Below are 21,262 nucleotides of genomic sequence, written 5' to 3' on the forward strand. Positions count from 1 at the left end.
TCTATATCTAATCTGTTGTAATTCTGATAGAAAAATTCTGTGAAACTAGATAGCATTATCTTGATTTTATACTTGCCTTAGAAAAGTATTTGTGGGGTGCCTGGATGGCTCAGTTATTGGGCGTTTGGCTTTGACTCAGGGCATGATCCCTGACCCCCACGTCAGACTCTCTGCTCAGCCTGAAGCCTGCTTCTCCCTCTCCCACTTCCCCTGCTTGTATTCCCTTTCTTGCTGTCTCTCTCTCTGTCAAATAAATAAATAAAATCTTAAAAAAAAAAAAAAAGAAAAGAAAAGTATTTGTGTACATACTAGGTTAACCTACATGAACAAAGGGATTGAATTTAAAAGTAATTCCAGGGGTGCCTGGTTGGTTGTAGAGCATGTGACCCTTTATCAACTCTATGGTCAATAATCTTTGACAAAACAGGAAAAAATATACAGTGGAAAAAAGACAGTCTCTTCAATAAATGGTGCTGGGAAAACTGGGCAGCTATATGTAGAAGAATGAAACTCAACTATTCTCTTACACTGCACACAAAGATAAACCCAAAATGGATAAAAGACCTCAACGTGAGACGAATCCATCAGAATCCTAGAGGAGAACATAGGCAGTAATCTCTTCGATATCAGCCACAGCAACTTCTTTCAAGATATGTCTCCAAAGGCAAAGGAAACAAAAACGAAAATAAACTTTTGGGACTTCGTCAAAATCAAAAGCTTCTGCACAGCAAAGGAAACAGTCAAAAAAACAAAGAGGCACCCACGGAATGGGAGAAGATATTTGCAAATGACAGTATAGACAAAAGGTTGATATCCAGGATCTATAATGAACTCCTCAACTCAACACACACAAAACAGGCAATCATATAAAAAAATGGGCAGAAGATATGAACAGAGACTTCTCCAATGAAGACATACAAATGGCCTTCAGACACATGAAAAATTGTTCATCATCACTAGCCCTCAGGGAGATTCAAATTAAAAACACATTGAGATATCACCTTACACCAATTAGAATGGCCAAAATTAACAAGACAGGAAACAACATGTGTTGGAGGGGATCTGGAGAAAGGGGAACCTTCTTCCACTGTTGGTGGGAATGCAAGTTGGTGCAGCCTCTTTGGAGAGCAGTGTGGAGGTTCCTCAAGAAATTAAAAATAGAACTTCCCTATTTTGGACTTGTGAGTTTGAGCCCTGTATTGGGTGTAGAGATTGTTGAAAAACAAAATCTTAAAAAAATTTCCAATTAAACACTATCATTATCAAGAGTAGGCACAACATTATGTTTAAAACAAAGCAGAAGAGAAAACAGTGAGTGCAACCCCATGTATTTGATATTAATTTAAAAATTACAGTATTGTTTGAGATTAATTAATGCCAGTTTTCTGGTGTTTCTGTAATGTATGGTGTTAAAATAATTACACAAAACCACATAAACTGTGGTGATTAGACAAGCTCAAACTCATACCTCCTGGTTTCATATCCTTTTAGAAAAAAGCTTTCAAGTTTTTGGATCTCATTTGAGTTATTCACCTACCGTGCTTCACTTTTAAAAATCTGTTGGGGCACCTGGTGGCTCAGTGGGTTAAAGCCTCTGCCTTCAGCTCAGGTCATGATCCCAGGGTCCTGGGATCAAGCCCCGCATTGGGCTCTTTGCTCAGCAGGGAGCCTGCTTCCTCCTCTCTCTCTGCCTGTCTCTCTGCCTACTTGTGATCTCTCTCTGTTAAATAAATAAAATCTTTTAAAAATAATAAAAATCTATTAAATGGAGATACTAATAGATGTCTCATCAAGTTTTTATGAACATTAAGGAAGTCACTATTTAGAACCTGGAATAGTTTGTCATGTAGTAAGCTACCAAAAAATGTTAGCTATTATTGCTATTGATAGTCATTAACTAATTCATGAAAATAAGTAAAGCACAAATATACTCTTTACCCTCAGAAAATCATCTCTTTCTCCTTTTTGAGATCAGATAAATAAGAGTTTGGTTTATTTCCTTTCCTTTATCATAAATTTATCTTCAAATTATGTGTTTATGTATAGTTAGCCTTTCAGTGTAAATTGAAGTCATACTGTATGTGTAGTGATATCTTCTTACCTCTTGGTGTGCCTGAACATTCCATGTCAGCAATAAAGCTTAAAATAGCTGAACATTTCTACATAGTAGTTGATAATGGTCATGTACCATAATTTATTTAATCAATTTCCTGTTAGTGTTTAGGATGTTTTCATTTCTTTCTTTCAGGAGCAGTGTTGCAGATTATATGACAATATAAATTTTGTTTATATGACAATAAAAACTTTTAACAAGTAATGCAGAAACCAGTCAGAATAGTTGTTAGATGAAACTGTTGCAGTATGAAACAAACAGAAACTAACATTTAAAAAAAATAAGTAGATGTAACTTCTGATAAACATTTCTGAGGGATATTTCAAGATGTAATTTGTTGTTTAAAACAAAAGGTACCATCAAGTCTGTCCTTCTAAAAGTGTTTTATTAAAAAAATGTTAATCTAAGTTAATGTTTATAGACACTGAAACTATAATGATAACAAAGAGAGTGATAAAGAATCATGGTATTAAAAAAAAGTGACTTGTAGCTATTTTTAATGTGCAAAATAGTGAGCTTGTCAATCCATTATTAACATTTTTTATTGATATAATGATGGAAAAATTAAAAGAAATGTTTAATAAAATACATATATTTTGGAGAGCCCTTGATTCTAGAAATTGCAGCTCAATATTTTTATTTTTTTACTATAATCAGTGATCAAATAATTTCTATAGTATTTCTTTAACAAAGAAGGGGAGCAAGACTCTGTTAACTCTCTGTATATCAGAGCCATTCCTTAAGCTAATAGCATAGTAAGTTTCTCAAGGACATTTTATATCTCTGTGTATAGTTGTGAAACAAATTCACCAGGGGCAATGGCCAGAGCGAAGTAATGGTCTTTCAATTTGAATATGATTTGAGGCAACACTTCACAAATTTGGTCAAACTTATTCTAAATTCCTGGTATAATGCTAGATTTCCACGGATTGAATGGTGAGTAAGACATATGGCTTCCTTCAAATAATTTAAAATCTACAGGAAGGGATCAGCATATAGGTAAATGAGCTCATTGTGAAACATGATGTTGTGAGAACTGTGAACAGCACTTAACCAAATATTAGATGGAAAGTCAACAGGTTAAGAAGTTTTTTGGAAGAGGTAATTCCTTATTAGAGCTCTAGAGGGAGATGAGGGCTTAGCCAGTTGAAGAATCATGGAAGTGACTGTTTAGCCAGGAGTCTTTGAAGGACAAGCTGTTGGTTCAATAATGCAGGTATGAATTAGCAAGTTATAAATTGTAAAAATCAAATAAACTAACTTTGTTAAAGAAGGGATCTTTCAAGGAGAAAAATTTAGAAATAGGGTGCTAAGATTAAAACTCAAAGTAATAAGAGGGTTTTTAGATCAGGGTGCTAGTAGTACTTGTTACTCGCAAATAAGTGGAGGGAAATAAGGTTTGGTAGGAAAGGAATACTAAGGCAAAGGTGTTGAGTGTCTTCAATGTAATTTTTCATTTTATTTTGTAGAAGATTAGGGTAATTGTTGCAAAGATGACCAGAAAATATTCTTCCTATATCTGTTTGTATGTATTGTTGAAATGTGGTTTTTCCATAAATCCTATTAAAAGGTGACATTTATTTTACCCGTCTTTGAATCAAGGCTAGCCTTGTGACTTGTTCTGATCAATAAACATGAGTTGATTTAGTGTTATTGCCAATTCCAAACATTAAGAAGTTTGAAGCTTTTGCTATCCCTCTCTTGTTGTCCTAAGATTGCCACATAAAAAAGCCCTATCTATCTAATTGGAAGCTAAATGGCTTCTGAACAGGGAAGTCTGACCAATAATCAGAACCAACTACCAGATTTATGAGTGGGACAATCTTAGGGTATTCAGTTCCACTGAAGCCATTGGAAAGTGCAGCCAGATGCATGGCTAAGAGACACCAACAAAAGACAAATTCAGGGAAGGCCAGCCCAGGTTGACCCACAAATTTGTGAAGAAATAATATAGTTTTTCTTATTTCAAGCTAACAAATATGGGACAGTTCATGACACATACGTGATAAACTATTAAAATATTGAAAGGCTTTAAAGAAAGAGAGAAACAAGGAGATGACCAACATTGTTATAGTTGGCTACATGGAAAGAATGGCTTAGAGTTAGGTTGTGAATGAAGATAGTGAAAGATGATGAAAGTTTGAACTGAAATGGTAGGAGTAGAAATAAGTAGACAGATTTGAGAGATAATTAATAGACTGGTTAGATTCTAATGCTTGATGGGGTGCTATTGAGGGAGAGGAGGCATAATGTAGTAATGCACGATGGTAGTCAGTTTATATTTGGGAATCTGAATGGATTCTTGGGTGATCACTGAGGTAGTGTACATATGTGGCCATTGTTGTAGAAGGAGTGTTGTGAGGAATATTGACTTCATGATGACTTTCTTTTAGACTACTTTCCATTATGAAATAAAAGGCAATATTGTTTTCTATGACATATTCATAATGATGATAAAAAGTTGGCTAGAATGATCTGGATCAGGAAGAAGAAATATAGCTTTCAGAAGAAACTGCAAATGGGTTGTAGTTATTCCAAAGGGAGAGCATAGCAGGAGGAAATGAAAAGACTCAAAAACACCAACTGTAAATCTAGAGAGGAGAATCTTGCTATAATTCAGGTGTTAAAGACTTAACCAGAGATACCTGAGAATAAAATTTTCTAACAGTTTTATTGTTTTTTATCTTTTTCAATAATGTCTTACTATCTAATCAATACTTAGCCACACTGATTCTTCTGTAATGTGAATGTGATATAAACTCCTTTACCCAAATTATACTTTCATAAGCCAACATTGGTTTGCTACATATTTATTGAACATCTAATATATTTTTAGAACTTTTTTGGCTTTCTGGGTATGACACTGAATGAAATAAGAAGTTATGCTCTTATGCCAAAATAATACATAAGCAAATAAATAACATAAATAATAAATAAATATGTGAAATAATACTAGGTGGTGACAAGTACTCTGCAGGAAAAAAAAAAAAAAGTAGGATAGGAAGGTACAGGATAATGAGAAAGAGGTGCTATTTTATGTCATTCATGTAAAAGATATCTTTGATCAGGTGATATCTGAACAGACAGAGATCCGAATAAATATGTAGAAAGAAAACTTACCAATATTGGAGGGAGAACTCTCCAGGTAAAGGGAAGAACATATGCAAAAAATATTAATGTGGAAATACACTTGACATGCTTGAGAAGCAGGAGAAGACCACTGTGTTTAAATCACCTTGTAGAAATAGTTTAGTTGGTGGGAAATGTAAAGCTTTATAAATAACAAAGGAAATTTTGGATTTAAGTAAAACCCTGATGGGAAGCTGTTGGAGAGACAGAGGCAGGACAATGATAGTGTTTGATTCATATATTTAAATGATTGTCCAGCTTACCTTATGGAAAATACTTTAGACTAAGTTTCAGTACAAGCAAGGAGATCAGTTATGTGATTACTATAGAGGGAAAAGATGAGGTAAGGGATTAGTTTCAGAATATATTTTTAAAAATAATGCATTAGTTTTCTATCACTGATTTAAAAAGTTGCCACAAACATAACAACTTAAAACAACACAAATCTATAAGTTCATGTTCTATAGGTCAGAAGTTAGACCATGGGTCTCAATCGGCTACAAGTCAGCAGAGGTGAGTTCTTTACTAGAGGCTCTACAATCTACTTATACACTCAGGCTAGTTCACAGAATTCATTCATTGTGGTTGTAGAATTGATGTCCCAATTTTCTTTCTGTCTTTCTGCCAGGTTTTGTTCTTAGCTTCCAGAGGCCACCTGCATTCTTTTGTACTCAAATCCCTTTTTCTTTTAAGCCAGAAAAGATGACATGCGTTATTCTCATGCCTTTGTGCTACACTTTTTCTTTTGCTGTATCTCTCTCTCTGACACTGTGCCTTCCTCTTCTGATTTTAAGGGGCCATGTTTTATATGGGGCCATGCATAATCCAGGATAGGCTTTTCATTTTAAGGTCAGCTGGTTAGCCGTTTTAATTCCATCTGCAAAGTCCCTTTTGTTATATAAAGTAAACATTTACACACTTACAGTAGTTACACCAATGGGTGAGGACCATGGAACCAGAGTGTGCTCCTTATCACATCTGGCCTGACAAGTACTAGCTGATATTTGAACATTTTTCACCTAAAAAATGAGAATATTTTTATGGTTTGACTTCAAATTGTTATACAACAACATTCAAAATATAGTTAAGATTACTCTCTCTCTTTTCATATACATATATATATGCTAGAGCTTCAATTTTATTGATAGTAATAAGACCAAAAAGAATAATAACAAAGAAGAGTTCACAAATGGAAATTTGCTTTATAAACCCATTTAATTCTCACAACAACCCTATGAAGTTGGGTATTATGTTTCTCTTGCTTAAATATTTTTGTTTCTGTGAAAAAATATTTTCATTAAAATAATTTTCCAATAGTGTATGTAATATGCTCTCAATTATTCTTAACCCATACAAAATACACTTCCTCATCATCTTACCTACCCCCCCATACTTACCTCCTAGAAAGAATAACTTATGTATTAGCATCTTGCTCCTCCATCCGTAGTATAGCCTTAGAAACATGAAGCAGCTGCCTGGCCAGACCCTATATTTCTTGGCCTCTGAATATGGGTGGGTCAGATACTGAGTTATTACCAGTGAGTTGTGAGATGATGTGAAATGAAACATTTTTGGCTAAGGCACTTGAAGTGTATGTGTGCTTTCACCTTGCTCCCTTCCCCTCTTCTCTGCAGATTGCTTATGTTGACTGCTGGAGGAGTCATGACATGGAAAGAGTCTGTTTCTCCTAATCATTTTGTGGAGGAAAAGCAACTCTGGTTAGGACCATCAAAAGAAATAAACTTCTATTGGTATTTTCTTCACCGTAGTAGCTCGGGCTGCACTAAACAGTGTAGAAATGGGTTATTTGAAGGAGAGCCCATCCTCCCCCCCAAATAACCTTAAGTAGCATTGGCTAAGTAGTTGGAAGGCAGGTAACAGGAAAATAGTTAACCTTAGCTGGGGTGATATAGCCTGTTGCCTCCATTATCTTGGAAGCAGAAAGAACCAGTACATTGAGCTTGCATCTCTTAGGTAGTGGCCAGAATAGCATTATTACATGGAACAGATCAACTCTGATGGCAGCTATTCACTTTACTAGGAAAGACTGAAAGGAAATAGAGTGCAGCAGAATTTTAAGGTCTCGGGCTTTCCAACGATGAGGGCTTCTTTGTAGATCACAGTATGAAATAATACTGAAACAGTTTTAAATTCATAAGATTCAATAAAATATATCAAATAAAGAAATAGATCCAACATTGAGGCAAAGATCATGTTGGGGAGCAATCAATCTACAAACTCCTACTGCTTAATATGTCTACAATTTAAGAAAGAGGATCATGAGGAAAAGAAGAAAAATAAGTAAATTAAAATGGCAAGACATGAGCATTGCGTCTGGGAAAGAGTTATAGGTGCTATTTGACATATGAAATGACTTTGACTTCTGCTTTTCTTTCATTATTATTTTTGAACAGGGTATTTTTAAGATTTATGTAGACGACAAAAACAATTTTTTGTATTGAATGCCTCTAAAGTAATGGTACAAATAGTGCATACTTAATCACATTTGATGATAAAAGCACAATAAAATAATTTCTACTTTATTTAAAGTCAATTCCAAATAACTAAAATGATGTAGCTTTTAGTGGTTCTTGACTGAAAAACCTTGAATTTTCTTTTAAAAATTTGATGGAGTTTTTAAGAATTAGAATATCCATAGTATTTACTAGTATTACCGTATAGTATTTACTATTATTATCATATGGTATTTACTATTACCATATAGTAGTCTCTTACACTTGTGTTTTATTGTACTCTATTATACACTTACAACAAGTCAACAAAAAGTTAGTTGTCTAATACCAAATGATTGGGAAATACATTCATAAAAGTTAAGACCAATTCACTGAAAACTGTGTGCACAATTTTGTAACCCCCAGAATAAACACATAATATAATTTGGGGTCTTTTGAACTATGCAATGAACTTCCAATTTATAAGAAAATTGTGTATCATAAAAAGAACAGTTCCCTCCTCCAAATTTTCATTACTTGTCCCCAAAATCAGATTCAGAGTTAATGTCAAACAGAAACTGTCACTATAGAAATGACTTTCAGTAATATAATCAGCAGAAAATGAAGAAAACATAATCACAAAATATATAGCCAGAAGAGAAGAATGTGACAAAGCTGACAAGCAAATTGAATCCAACATAACTCTTCTCTGCGAGAGACTTACTTCCAGACAGATCAAAACCAAGGAGCAGCAACGTTACCACCTCCCTTGAGCAGTATCATTGTCTTGTGGGTAACAAGCATGACAGACATTGACTGTGTTCATAGATATGTGAGGCTGTAGGGTCTGCTATGTAGTTTGAAAGGACACAGAGGTATAACTGACAGCATAAGAGCACTATATATTTCAAGTGTAGGGCAAAGGTAGACAAGCTTGAGAATGTATTTGCCCAGCTGCTTTCAAGGATAAAAGTGAGTAAAATCAAATGAGACAAACAGCATGACCATTTCCTGGAAAATAAGTTATTTAAAACTCTCTTTTTTTCTTGGGCTCATCCCATTACCATGGATGAGTATTATCTGAAATGCATAGGCAACACTAGATGATTAAAAATCATTTGTTCCTGGTGACACAAGGAGGATATGTAATTGCACTAACCAAGACTTAGTGGACCATAAGTTCTATAAGTGTACCATTTTCTCTAATAAATTTGCAGTTTTAATGTGCTGATACAAGGCAGCTACAAAAATAGAGGTAGAAATAATCAGAACACACATTTGAAAAAGTAGAACACTGTAAAGATTCTTGGAATTTTACTCTTACTCTTCACTAGAAATAAAATTGAAGGGGAATGTTCTAATGCCTTGTAAAAACTTTAAAAATTAGATCAAAGTACAACAGTTTGTTGGTGGATTTACATAGCTGTTTCAAAAATAATAAACTTTTTTTCTAAAATAAAAGCTTTTGGCAACAACATCATGTAGATATGTATGTGTACATACGTGTGTGTGTTTGTGAGTGTAATTATGGTCATGACAGGCCTACATAAAACATTATTGAATCTATTGACATATTCAAAAACTAATTCAACAATTGGTTCATTACTTCATATTAAAAGTGACCTCAGTTATAAGACTCTGCATGTGAATCTTTGTTGTTACATAAATTTAAAAAGCAGAGTAGGGGCGCCTGGGTGGCTCAGTGGGTTAAAGCCTCTGCCTTCGGCTCAGGTCATGATCCCAGGGTCCTGGGATTGAGCCCCTCATCGGGCTTTCTGCTCAGCAGGGAGCCTGCTTCCTCCTCTCTCTCTGCCTGCTTGTGATCTCTGTCTGTCAAGTAAATAAATAAAATCTTTAAAAGTAAAATAAAATAAAAAAGCAGAGTAATTAGATGTCTGCACTTCAGTTCAAATTCAGGCTAATCTTAAACTCATTTTGTGTGTTTGGACAAGACGGTAATCACTTTGAAAAGATGCATTGTTTCCTATGAAATATCTGTAATAATGGGGCGCCTGGGTGGCTCAGTGGGTTAAGCCTCTGCCTTGGGACCAGATCATGATCTCAGGGTCCTGGGATCGAGCCCCACATCAGGCTCTCTGCTCAGCCCCGCTCTGCCTGCCTCTCTGCCTACTTGTGATCTCTTTCTCTCTGTGTCAAATAAATAAATAAAATCTTAAAAATAAAAAAGAAATATCTGAAATAATACTTAGTAGATATCTTGTAAGGATTTAATCAAACAATCTGGTAAAAGCTTGAGTATGTTTCCTGTCATACAATTTACATTTAGTAACATATGTTTTCAATATGTATAGGAAAGATTAAGATTCTTCTGCTATGGTGGGTAAGATTTTGGCTTCCGTGACCTTCACTGTCCAATGTTATGCATGTGAATATGTTATCTTTCACAGCAAAAGAGACTTTGTAGATGAAATTAAGGTTGCCACCGTACTTCTGACCTTCAATACTGTGAAATAATAAATCTGCAGTTTTCTGAAACCACCACATTTTTGGTAATTTGTTACAACAGTAATAGCAAATGAAAGCATCTACCTTATATGCATACATATGTATATACAGATAAATAATCCCATAAATATGTTTTTTGTTTAATTCAAGCACATAATGAATGGCATCCCAGAGGACTAAAAGAGCTAATTCCTCTTCAGTTATTTCTCTCAGGGAGTATATTGCATATTAGAATATGATTTAATTTAAATATTTCAGGCTACCTACAGTTTCATTGTTCCTTAGGGGTAACTGATTTCACATCTTTTGATGCTCATTTTGCTTCAGAGATGGTGTCTTTGCATTATTCATGTTTGTCTGCATCTATCTACCCTATGAGAATTTCAATAGCTCTGTGTGCGTGTGTGTGTGTCTGTGTGTATTTGAATACTTTTCTCTGCTCAACTCTAGAGAAACAAAATGAATGAAACTATTTTACAGACCTTTCTATTTACAGTGACTACCAACTAAATTTGTGAAATAGGAACCCAAGTTGAATTTTAAGTGTGCTCTTGGCAATATCAAGAATGTTCACTGATACCATGTTACCTACAAAAAAGTTGTACAGTAATGATTGGAAAGAGAAAATGACACTTCAAATAAGGCACCATGGCTGAAATATGAAAAATATTAGAGAGCAGTTATAACAAATAGAGGAAGTTTAGCAGAGGCTATATATAGAAAGGGTTTCAGAAAGATTGCCAATAAATAAATAAAAATAAGGGTTCCTGGGTGGCTCAGTGGGTTAAGCCTCTGCCTTTGGCTCAGGTTATGGTCTCAGCATCCTGGGATCAAGCCCCGCATCTGGCTCTCTGATCAGTGGGGAGCCTGCTTCCTCCCCTCTCTCTGCCTGCATCTCTGCCTACTTCTGATATCCCTCTCTCTCTGTTAAATAAATAAATAAAATTTTTAAAAATAAATAAGTAAATACAAATAAAATTTTAAATTATAATCTGTTCCAAAACAAGTGAGTTGATTAATCAAAGCATACATTTCAAAATATTATTATAATTTCTCTTATAATTAATTACTTTATTTATTTGCTTTTGAATGTATATATGAGGAAATGACCTTAGGGTTATTGTTGACTTTTATTGAGTATTTATTATATAAATTAATAAATACTATGAACGACTACATTATTTACATATACATTATTTCTATGAGTTGTGTTTCTTTTTTTCTAGATTATACCTGTGCAAAAGAGATATTTAAAATTCAAAGTAAAACAGTTAATATTTTGTATAATCAAGCCCTGACAAACTGAATTCAGAGCTCATAAGGTTAAGGATTTACTAAAAAATATTGTACTATGTAAGAATTTTGGAATAAAAAGAGCCATTTAGTATATAATTCTATCACCTGCAATACAGTAAAAAGTATTCCATGTTTCAAGATGAATATGATATATATACATATATAATATATACACACAAGCACAAGTAGTTTCTAGTAAACATTCATTTTAAACAATAAGAACATACTTCTGAAAAAGTATTAAGTACAAGAAAAATTTTAATAAATACTGTATGAACTATGACAGAATACTAAATGTATATTCAATATATTTAAACTTTAAAATCATGTATTCACATGCAAAGGGACATTTGGAAAAATAAATTTTAAAAAAGTAAGTATAACAATTGTTAACAGTGTTTATCCTGGGATGTGAGATAGTATTTTTTTCTTTATATATATTTGTGTTTTCCAATTATTTTTTAACATTTACATTTTTATATTTTTTACATTTTTAAAATCCTGTTTACAAATAAATATAAAGAAAAACTTTTTTTTAGAGTGGGGGAGGAACAAAGGGAGAGGGAGAGAGAATCTTAAGCAGGCTCCATGCCTTCTACAGAGCCTGGCAGAGGGCTCCATCTCACCACCCTGAGATCGTGGTCTGAGCCAAAATCAAGAGTCCGACACTTAACCAACTGAGCCACCCAGGAATTTCTTTACAGTGCTGTAGTGAGGAAGTGTAACTGCTTAACGCTGTAAAAGGATTAATTTCCAAGGATGCATTGATCTTGCAATAATGCACTAATAATTATTTGTATACGTGTGTGTGCCTATATACATGTAAATATATCACATATATGTATTTATTCTAAAAGAGTAGGAAACATGAAGATACATGCTTACAGTTAAATGCTGCCCAGAAAATATACAGTCTAAACACAAAATGCCATGTACCTCTCTGTTCTGTTATTTTGCTTTTTCTTAACACTTTTCTTTGCCACTACTGTGATAGAGTATGCTCATACTCAGAACTAGGGCTTTTCACATTTTGCTGTTCAGAGGCTATTTAATTTTAATTGCTCCCCAAGCATAGGCCAATTCATGATGGCAAGAGCAGAGCAAGAATCCTTCACAGATCCTTTGAAGTCTGAAGAGCTGCTATTCACATTGCCTCAGGCTTCCATTCCCACATTTGTGTGAAATTGTAAGCAGTTGAACACCTCTGTCATACATGCCCAATGTTACTATAACTGAGAATACCTTGTGCAGATTTAAGATTTTTTTAACTATCTATATAAAGTTTAAAATAAGGATAGTAAACAGATGCTGTTTTCCTCAATGCATTTAAAATGGCATTAAAAATACAGGTTATAAAAAATATATATCAGTGCTTAAAATATTAAACTAAACACAATACACACTTTGAATATTGTGTGTGTGTGTGTGTGTGTGTGTGTGTGATTTGGGGATGGGTTTAAAAAATTGTAAATCCTATGGGCGCCTGGGTGGCTCAGTGGGTTAAAGCCTCTGCCTTCGGCTCAGGTTATGATCCCAGGGTCCTGGGATCAGCCCGGCATCGGGCTCTCTGCTCTGCAGGAAGCCTGCTTCCTCCTCTCTATCTGCCTATCTGCCTACTTGTAATCTCTGTCTGTCAAATAAATAAATAAAATCTTTTAAAAAAATTGTAAATCCTCTCCCATATTGGAGAATAAAATCTTCAACTGTACCTTGTAACTGCACATTTGATATATGCAAAAGTACATTGAATAACACTGATATTTTGTAAAATGAATAATAATCTCTTAAAGCATTCAATTTCATGGTTTTGTCTACAGCAAAAAAAAAAAAATCATGAATATGTTTGCTAGGGTGTTTAAATGCAAAACAATGGGTATACCACCTTCACCCTGTATTTGTGGAAGATAGAAACTAAAAATAGGTAAATCCCACCTAAGGCATATTATAAGTGGTATTAACAATAATAATGCTTATTATTACTTTCAAAATCCATTTTAAAATAATTCAACAGAGGAAATTTGGATCAGGAAACACATGAAAGGAAAAATCATTTGAGAGATGTCCTTCTTGATTGTTCCAAATAAGTGATCGATTTCAGATATGTAAGAAATATTTGAAATTTGAAAACAAATTCAATATAGAATGACAAGAAACTTACCAGAGTCATTAGAGACTTTCCTCCCCACTGACACCAAATCTTAAATTATTTCTTTGCACTTCCAACTAAAGATGCATTGGGAAAAATAAATAATTAGCATGTATATAAATTAGTGAAGCTAGGCTTTACTGACTCTGAAATTAGTTGTTCATTATACTGAGAAACTTACAGATTCAGAAGCTCTTGTTTGAACCTTTCGTTATCACCTTCCGAGAGCTTGGGTTATTCTCATCTGGCAGGAGAGAATTAGTTGTTTCAGTTAGCCTTCTACCTGAGTAAGACTTTCTAAGGTTATAGTTAAAAGTCTTTGATTTAGAGGTAACTAGGACATGGTTTTTCTCTTTCAGATTGTATTTCGATTGGATATTCCATTAAGTTGGTGCTTTTAATGTAAAGGAATCAACAGAGTGGCCACTTACACAATGCACCCTTGTCACGTTTTGAATTTTCCTTGCTGTCCCTCATCTCTGCTCCTTTTGACATAACTGACAGTAATCAGCGTGATTCCATTCTTCCAAGCATGCTGCTTTTAGGCAAAGATGATATAATAAATGGAAATCTTTCTCTCCAAACCCACAATTGCAATGTTCACCTGCTTTGATTTTAGAAGACATTTTTTGTGCTTTTTTTTTCATATTTTCTTGTAAATAAATGTAGCATACCTAGAAACAAAACAATAATGTATATCATTGCACACGGCTATTTTCTGAAAATATAGGAAGTATTTCTTCTCTCCACAATTTGCTCTTTCCAGTCTTATTTATTTTTTGTTTGTTTGTTTATTTTTGCTCTTTTCTGTTGATGGTCTTTTCATTCAGGTCTTTCATGATCCATCTCTTATGCCACCAAATTGAAGAGCGTGTCTTGCCACACCTACCTCATTACTCATTCTTTACCTTTGGTTAAGCCTTTTAAAAGTATTAATGTATTCAACACGGATATGGAAGAAAAAATAAAATTACTATGTAATGTATAAGAAAAAAAGACCCATTAAAAAGAACAAGTAATTTCCTCTGCAGACAAAATTGGGAAAGCCTATGTTTTTTGGCTTTCCTTCTGAGAAGTGGACAGACAGGCTTGTAAGGAAATGTAAAAGACTGTATATCCAAACAAAACTCTGATGTGATAGATCTTTATATTGTAGAATACTGAATTTGGCTGAGATGCTTCCTCCTTCCAACCCAAACAATCTCCTCTCTTTGACCACACATGAGAAGAAAGTTGTATCCCATGACTACATTGTTACAAGGGAATTTATATACATTATATAAATATATTATAAATACATAAATATATAATATGAATATATATATATGTATATAATTAAAACAAAAGCAAATGATGTTGAACAGAGAACTGAAAGAAAATAGAAGCACCAAGTCATAGGCAGAGATAATTGTGAAGATGAACATGATGCAACACCCAAATCAAGAAGCTATAAGTTATGGAGATAGAATAACATCCCTGCTGTGGAACAGTGTTCAAATCAATTTCATTGAGATTTTATTTAGCAGCTAACATCTGGGTTAAAAATTTTGTCCAACCTAACAGCACATATTAATATATTTTTACATATTTCATATATGATATAAATGCAACCTATGCACATACAAAAGAGTGGCATTGTATATAATTAAGTTGAAATTTTAGTGAAGTAGGGTAAGGATGAGGGTTTTAACACATGGATTAAAAATAATTGGCTAATTTGGAGGGAAAAGCAGATTAATTACTAATATATATCAAGTATAAGAATAACTTTCAGATTTAAAATAAAAATACATAAAAGGAGAAAATGGAAGAGAATATTTCTATAATCTTAGGGTGATAGAAATCATTTATGTTAGTGCTGTACAATGAAACTCTCTACAGTTACGCAAAGGTACTATGTGACTACCCTTTGGGAAATCTCTCAACCTCACACCAGATCTCCAGTCTTCATCCATCTACATATATAATCCTCTGCTTTCAGCCCTATTTCTACAGATCTGTGCCCTGTTCCCGTCAATGGCATCTGCTTTGCTCTGGATCCCATCTATTTTTGCCTTCTCCACATATGCCCTTTGATTATTCTCTTTCATGCATCTTTGATTTCTTCTCCTCCATGCCATAATTTCCATCAGTATATAAATATGTACTATTATCTCCAATTAAGATAAAAATATCTTCTGGCCTCACTCTCCCCTTAGCTATATCCCCATTTTTTTTTCCATTCCCTTTCCAAGCTAAAATTATTTGAGTAGTTGTTCATATTTAGCATCATCTGTTCTCACCCACACCATTGCAATTGTTTTCAGTGGTATGTACTGAAATTTCTCCTGTTCTCTCCTACCCTCACCCTGTCCCAGTCATATGTTCAAGCTCTAACCCTCAATGTGATGATATTTAGACCTAGGCCTTTGGGAGATAATTTGGTTTCGATGAGGTCACGAGGGTGGAGCCCTCATGAAGGGATTAGCACCTTATAAGAAGAGAGCAATCCGCTTGCTTACTACTCTCCCAGCCCTGGGGGACACAGCCAGAAGTGCACCACCTGCAAACCAGACAGAGACCTCTCCCAGAACCTGACCGTGCTGGCTCCTTGATCTTGGGCTTCCTAGTCCCAAAAACTATAAGAAACAAATTTCTGGGTAAGCCATCCAGTCTATGGTATTTTGTTAGGGCAGTTCAAAACTAACTGGCTTCCCTTTTTGACTTTTAATTCCCTACTACCTTTTTTTGTTTGTTTGTTTAGCAACCAGGGTGATAATTTAAATGCCCACATATTTGCTCTTTATAAAAACCTTCCAACGGCTTTCCTACTCTTAGAATAAAATCCCAACTCTTTTTTCTGGTCTCATTCATATTAGCCTGATCTCATGTTATATTATTCTCCTACTCTTCTACTATGTTCCAGCCATACTGGCCTTCTTATCATACCCTTAACATGAATACTATCTCATATATTAGGGACTCCAGATAGAAAATATGCTTCCTTCATGTTTTGATTCATTGATTCCTTCTTACTCATCTTAGAATGCCACCAATTTAAATTAGTTACTATCTCAGTCTAAATTGCAACACTTTAATTAACTTTTTGTACATGATATGTATTTTTATTTGTGACATGATATATATTTCTTATTCTTGTATGAATATTATATTCTTATATATACATGATATATATTTCTTATTCTTATACATTGCTCTTCAGTCTAAAATACTGTAAACTCCACCCTATTTTATTCAACAATCTTTTTCAATGCTTTCTATAATAAGAAGTAAAAATTCACTAAAACAAATTTTGTGTAGAAACTAAGTATAATGTTAATATGCACCGTTGCAGCCATATCTGATAATATATATTTTTCAGCCTGAAAAATTGGTGTTACCAATTTTTAATAAGACAATAATTTTAATGAGATTTAGAAAGAAAACGCCCAGGAACTACTAATTCTATTTTTTTTTTTCTGTCTACTCATTTAAATATAGCCTTCAGTTATAGCCTCATAATAAATATATTATTAGTAGTATTTTTATTTTATTTTATTTTATTTTTTTTTTTTTATTTATTTTATTTTATTTTAGTATTTATGTGTTTATTGTGAGGACAACCCTGCTTTTATTTCAGAGAGCTTCTTAATGCCCCACAGAAGCTGGAGCTTCAAGATAGAGGAGTGTGGTTTGGCCCCATGACCTTCATGTCCTCTAGCCCAGTTGTGTCCCAGGAGAAAGTCAGGAGGACTGAAGGCACCAGTTCACACTCATTAACGGCAAGGTTTCTCATTCTGTGACAATTTCTGCCCTCCTAAAGCTAGCAGCTGGAAAGGCAGCCAGTCATTCTGCAGGGCTCAAGGAGGAATCTGTACAGTACTGACTCCACCTGCTCCCAGCTCAGGAGGCCCCCTAGAGGAGGCAGCCTTCGATGAAGCTGATACACAGCAGCTTGTAGGTGCATTTTCACATCTCTTTTCATCTTCCTTCTCCTTCCTGGTTTTGGGTAGCAGCACCCTACAGCTCCACTACTTCAGAGCTGAACCTCTGCTCCTGCTAGATCAAGTCTAGGAATCCCCAGGGCAGAAGGAACTGGGCGGTCTGGAGCCAAGGGCTGAATAGCCAGGACTGTAGGTTCAGTTTGGTTGCCTCTGGGTCCCCTCCCAGCCTCTGCTCCCTGCCCCTCTCCAGGTTCTGGCTCTGGGCCAGGGTGACTTGCCTCAGACAGTAGAACTCTGAGGTGCCCTATTAATTGGGAAGCACTGCCTTTTTTAAACCAATGGCCTCAAAAAACTCACGGGTCTCTTCCAGGCAGTTAACACACTCCTGGAACACCTTGCTCTGTAGTTTGGTCTTTCGGTACCTCTCCTCCTTGAGATGAAGATAGACACTGTCCAGGTACTTAGCAATAATGCCCACACCCAGCTTCACCCTGTCCCATGTTCACCCTGTTAAATGTGTAGACCGTCATGTTGGAAGCAGCCATTGGGTTGGTGGAAAAGTGTGAAAGAGTGGCCTCTTTGCCCTGGGCACCCTGCTGGTCCTTCCTTGGGTTTGCCTCAGTGAGTGCGCAGGTGAAGTCGACTCCAGGTACCACCAGATGGGTAGAAACTTACTTTTTGGACTCAGACACCAGGGACTTCTGGACTGCCACTGATAGATGCTTCGGCTTTCAGTTCCATCCCCATTGGGTCCTGAATGGAGTCCTGCCATGTGTGAGACCTCAAGCTCTGGCCTGCTTCTGCTAAGGTTGGCCAGGACAATTTCCACCTGAGCCTTATTGATAGGTCCCTGCTATCTGAGCCTTATTGATAGATCCCTGACAGATGATCAAATGAGAAATGTGTACTAATAATAAATTCATTGTAACATTTGTAACTGTGAAAACCTGGAAACTAAAAATTCAGCAAAAATAGAATGATTAACCATAGACTACATATGTCTTATTGCATAAAATGTCAAACATATAATACCACTGATCATGAGACATACCATTATTTACACCACACCAATGGGAAAAGAAACCTGAGGGAATTACAATTATATAACAGTATTTATTATAGGCCATATGTAAACATGATAAAACTACATCATAGAAACAAATATAGTTTACCAGGGAGTGGTGGTTTAAAACAATGAAATGTTTCATCATATATACAGTAATCCTTTTTTTTTACTTTTTTTTTTTTTTTGTCAGAGAGAGAGAGAGAGCAAGCGAGCAAGAATGCAGGAGCAGGGGATGGGGCAGAGGCAGAGGGAGAAGCGGCTCCCCACAGAGCAGGGATCCTGTTGGTGGGCTTGAGCCCAGGACCTTGGGATTATGACCTGAGGCAAAGGCACACACTTAACCAACTGAGCCACCTAGGCATCCCTATATTGCAAGAGTTCTAAAATAGTTGAGAGTGTGTGTTTGGGCATATCTGTATACACATACACATAACAGGTGGTGTGCTGGTAAAAGTTTCAGAACTGGCTTTTCCCCTACAGTGAATCTCCCCCAAGCCCATATTTATAGTATTTACCAATTTCATAGGGTAAATATCCCCACTATGGCTCATATGATGCCACTAACATGATGAGACCTAATGTGGATTTGAGAAAAATTGCTTTTGTAAGCCAATATGAGCCAGCTCCACATACTATATACCTATAGATAAAGTGTGTGGCCTTTCTTTCTAATTTTCTATGCATCTATGTATTTGTCTATCTTTCTACATGCATTAGTGTGCATATATATAAATGTAAGTGTGTCTATATATGCATGTGTATATTTTTAAAAAGGATTATGTAGTTATGGCAGCTTGGTATACATTTGGAATTGTTTTCTTCAGATGTCTCTGTTTAATAAACACAATGCACTAGCCAATGTCTCCTTTTCATCCATGAAATATATTGACCAAAGTGCCCAAGGCAGACTGAAAATTAGCGATTAGTAGGTTACTCTCAATTATGGTCATGAACTTCTCCCACCAAAAGAATTGTGTGCTTAACAGCGTTCTGTGGTATTGTTCCCAGGTCTATTTAGTCTGGTGGCACATTTTCTTACAAATGCTTCATTTATTTAATAATCACAAACACCTATAAAATGTAAATGAAAAAGAAAGAGCATTGTTATTTCTGTGAAAACAAATTAAGTCATTTTATATAACTTAATAATGTCAAATTAAAAAAAAACACGATGTCATTTGGAGAAGAGGACAAGAAAATTATAAAATATTGGGCAATGTATATTTTAAACATCTAGGAATATTCTGTATTCAAATTATTTTTAAGTGTTATTAAGTACATCCTTTAAATCAAAATTTGAAGTCAAATAAAGTATGCTTTATATAAGAAAGTAATAATGTTAAGAGCATAGTAATAATCTGGAAAAAAATACCCTGGCTGTATACATGTCTGCTTTGCCCGGCTGAATTCGGTTTCCCAGAATTCTCCTTCCCATATGTTTTTGGTTAAGGTAGGCCACAAGAAAGATTTTTTTTTTAATATTTTATTTATTTATTCCTCAGAGAGAGGGAGAGAGAGCATGAGCACATGCAGTCAGAATGGCAGGAAGAGACAGAGAGAGAAGCAGGCTCCCTGCCAAGGAAGGAGCCCAATGTGGGACTCGATCCCAGGAGGCTCGGATCATGACCTGAGCTGAAAGCAGCCACTTAACCAACTGAGCCACCCAGGTGTCCCCACAAGGAAGATTTCTGAGCTAGATTTAAAGGGTTGTCAGAAAGCAGCAGCCATCTTGCTTTTTTATGCTGCGAAGATCAGGTCAGAGTCACCAGGCACTTTTGCAGCTGACTCACACTGTCAGTCATTTGATGACTTACCTTGTAGGCATGGACTTCAGCCTGTGACTGACTGTTCAACCTTCTCCAATCCTTCAGACTGATTCCGGGGTCAAGTGTGTGTTTAGCTCTGAGAAGGATATGTTAGCTTCTCTTGTAGAACATCCACATCAAGTTAGCAAGAATTGACACGGGGTGCAGTCCTTACGTGTGTTCCTACATTTGCTTATGGAGTTCCAGTAGTTCTTGTTCTCCCCACTTCACATTCATCTTCCCTTTCCAACAGACTGTCCTGCAGAAAACAAGCCCTGGCATCAGACATGAAGGGTGACACATACACTGTTTCAAAATTTAATGTGTAGCTTAATAATGCTGTGAGTTCAACTCAATTCATTTGCCTGTGATTCTTACTACAGCTATTATTTTTTCTATTTAACTAAAAGCCACTGGTAATTATGGTTCCAGATAACAGCACTATATATACTCTATATACTCAATAATGGTCAGGACAAATTGAGAAAAATCACCATTACAAAGGTGAAGTGTATACGAGGGAAAACTTTTTATAATATCAATTTGGCAGCCTACATTTTATCTTCAAAGGAAAAAAAATCATACCCTATAATCTAACAAACACATTTATACCATTTAGCCTAAAAATAGTATTGCACCTAAAGATGTGTAAATTAGGATGCTTATATTACTTTCAAATTAAAATAATAGAAACATACATATTTCTGATAATAAAATAGAATTGTTAGGTAAATTAGGGTACAGCTATTGGTGAAAACCTTATAAATTATTAAAAGAAGTATTTTAGCTACAGAAAAATAGCAGTGTAAGAAAGTATCAATAATATAATTTAAGATTTAAATATCACTGTCATAATTGATCATTT

The 21,262-nt window shown here is 35.1% G+C and overlaps 2 long non-coding RNA genes across 2 annotated transcripts in view; one reads left to right on the forward strand and one right to left on the reverse strand.

Annotated features, from left to right (window-relative positions):
* Positions 1–14,351, forward strand: part of LOC309863222 — a 433,055-nt gene extending 418,704 nt beyond the window's left edge. The window contains exons 3-4 of the long non-coding RNA XR_014310934.1: positions 12,528–12,643; positions 13,963–14,351. This is a non-coding gene — a long non-coding RNA (uncharacterized lncRNA). The remainder of the gene's footprint in view (positions 1–12,527; positions 12,644–13,962) is intronic.
* A 4,268-nt stretch (positions 14,352–18,619) lies between these two features.
* LOC309862998 lies at positions 18,620–20,503 on the reverse strand. Its single transcript, XR_014310839.1, has 2 exons — positions 20,407–20,503; positions 18,620–19,663 (listed from the first exon to the last, which is right to left on the reverse strand). It is a non-coding gene; the product is annotated as an uncharacterized lncRNA (long non-coding RNA).
* Between the last annotated feature and the right edge of the window lie 759 nt (positions 20,504–21,262).

The sequence above is a fragment of the Mustela nivalis genome (assembly GCF_964662115.1).
Source record: "Mustela nivalis genome assembly, chromosome: 4".
In the NCBI taxonomy this organism is placed as follows: Eukaryota; Metazoa; Chordata; class Mammalia; order Carnivora; family Mustelidae; genus Mustela; species Mustela nivalis.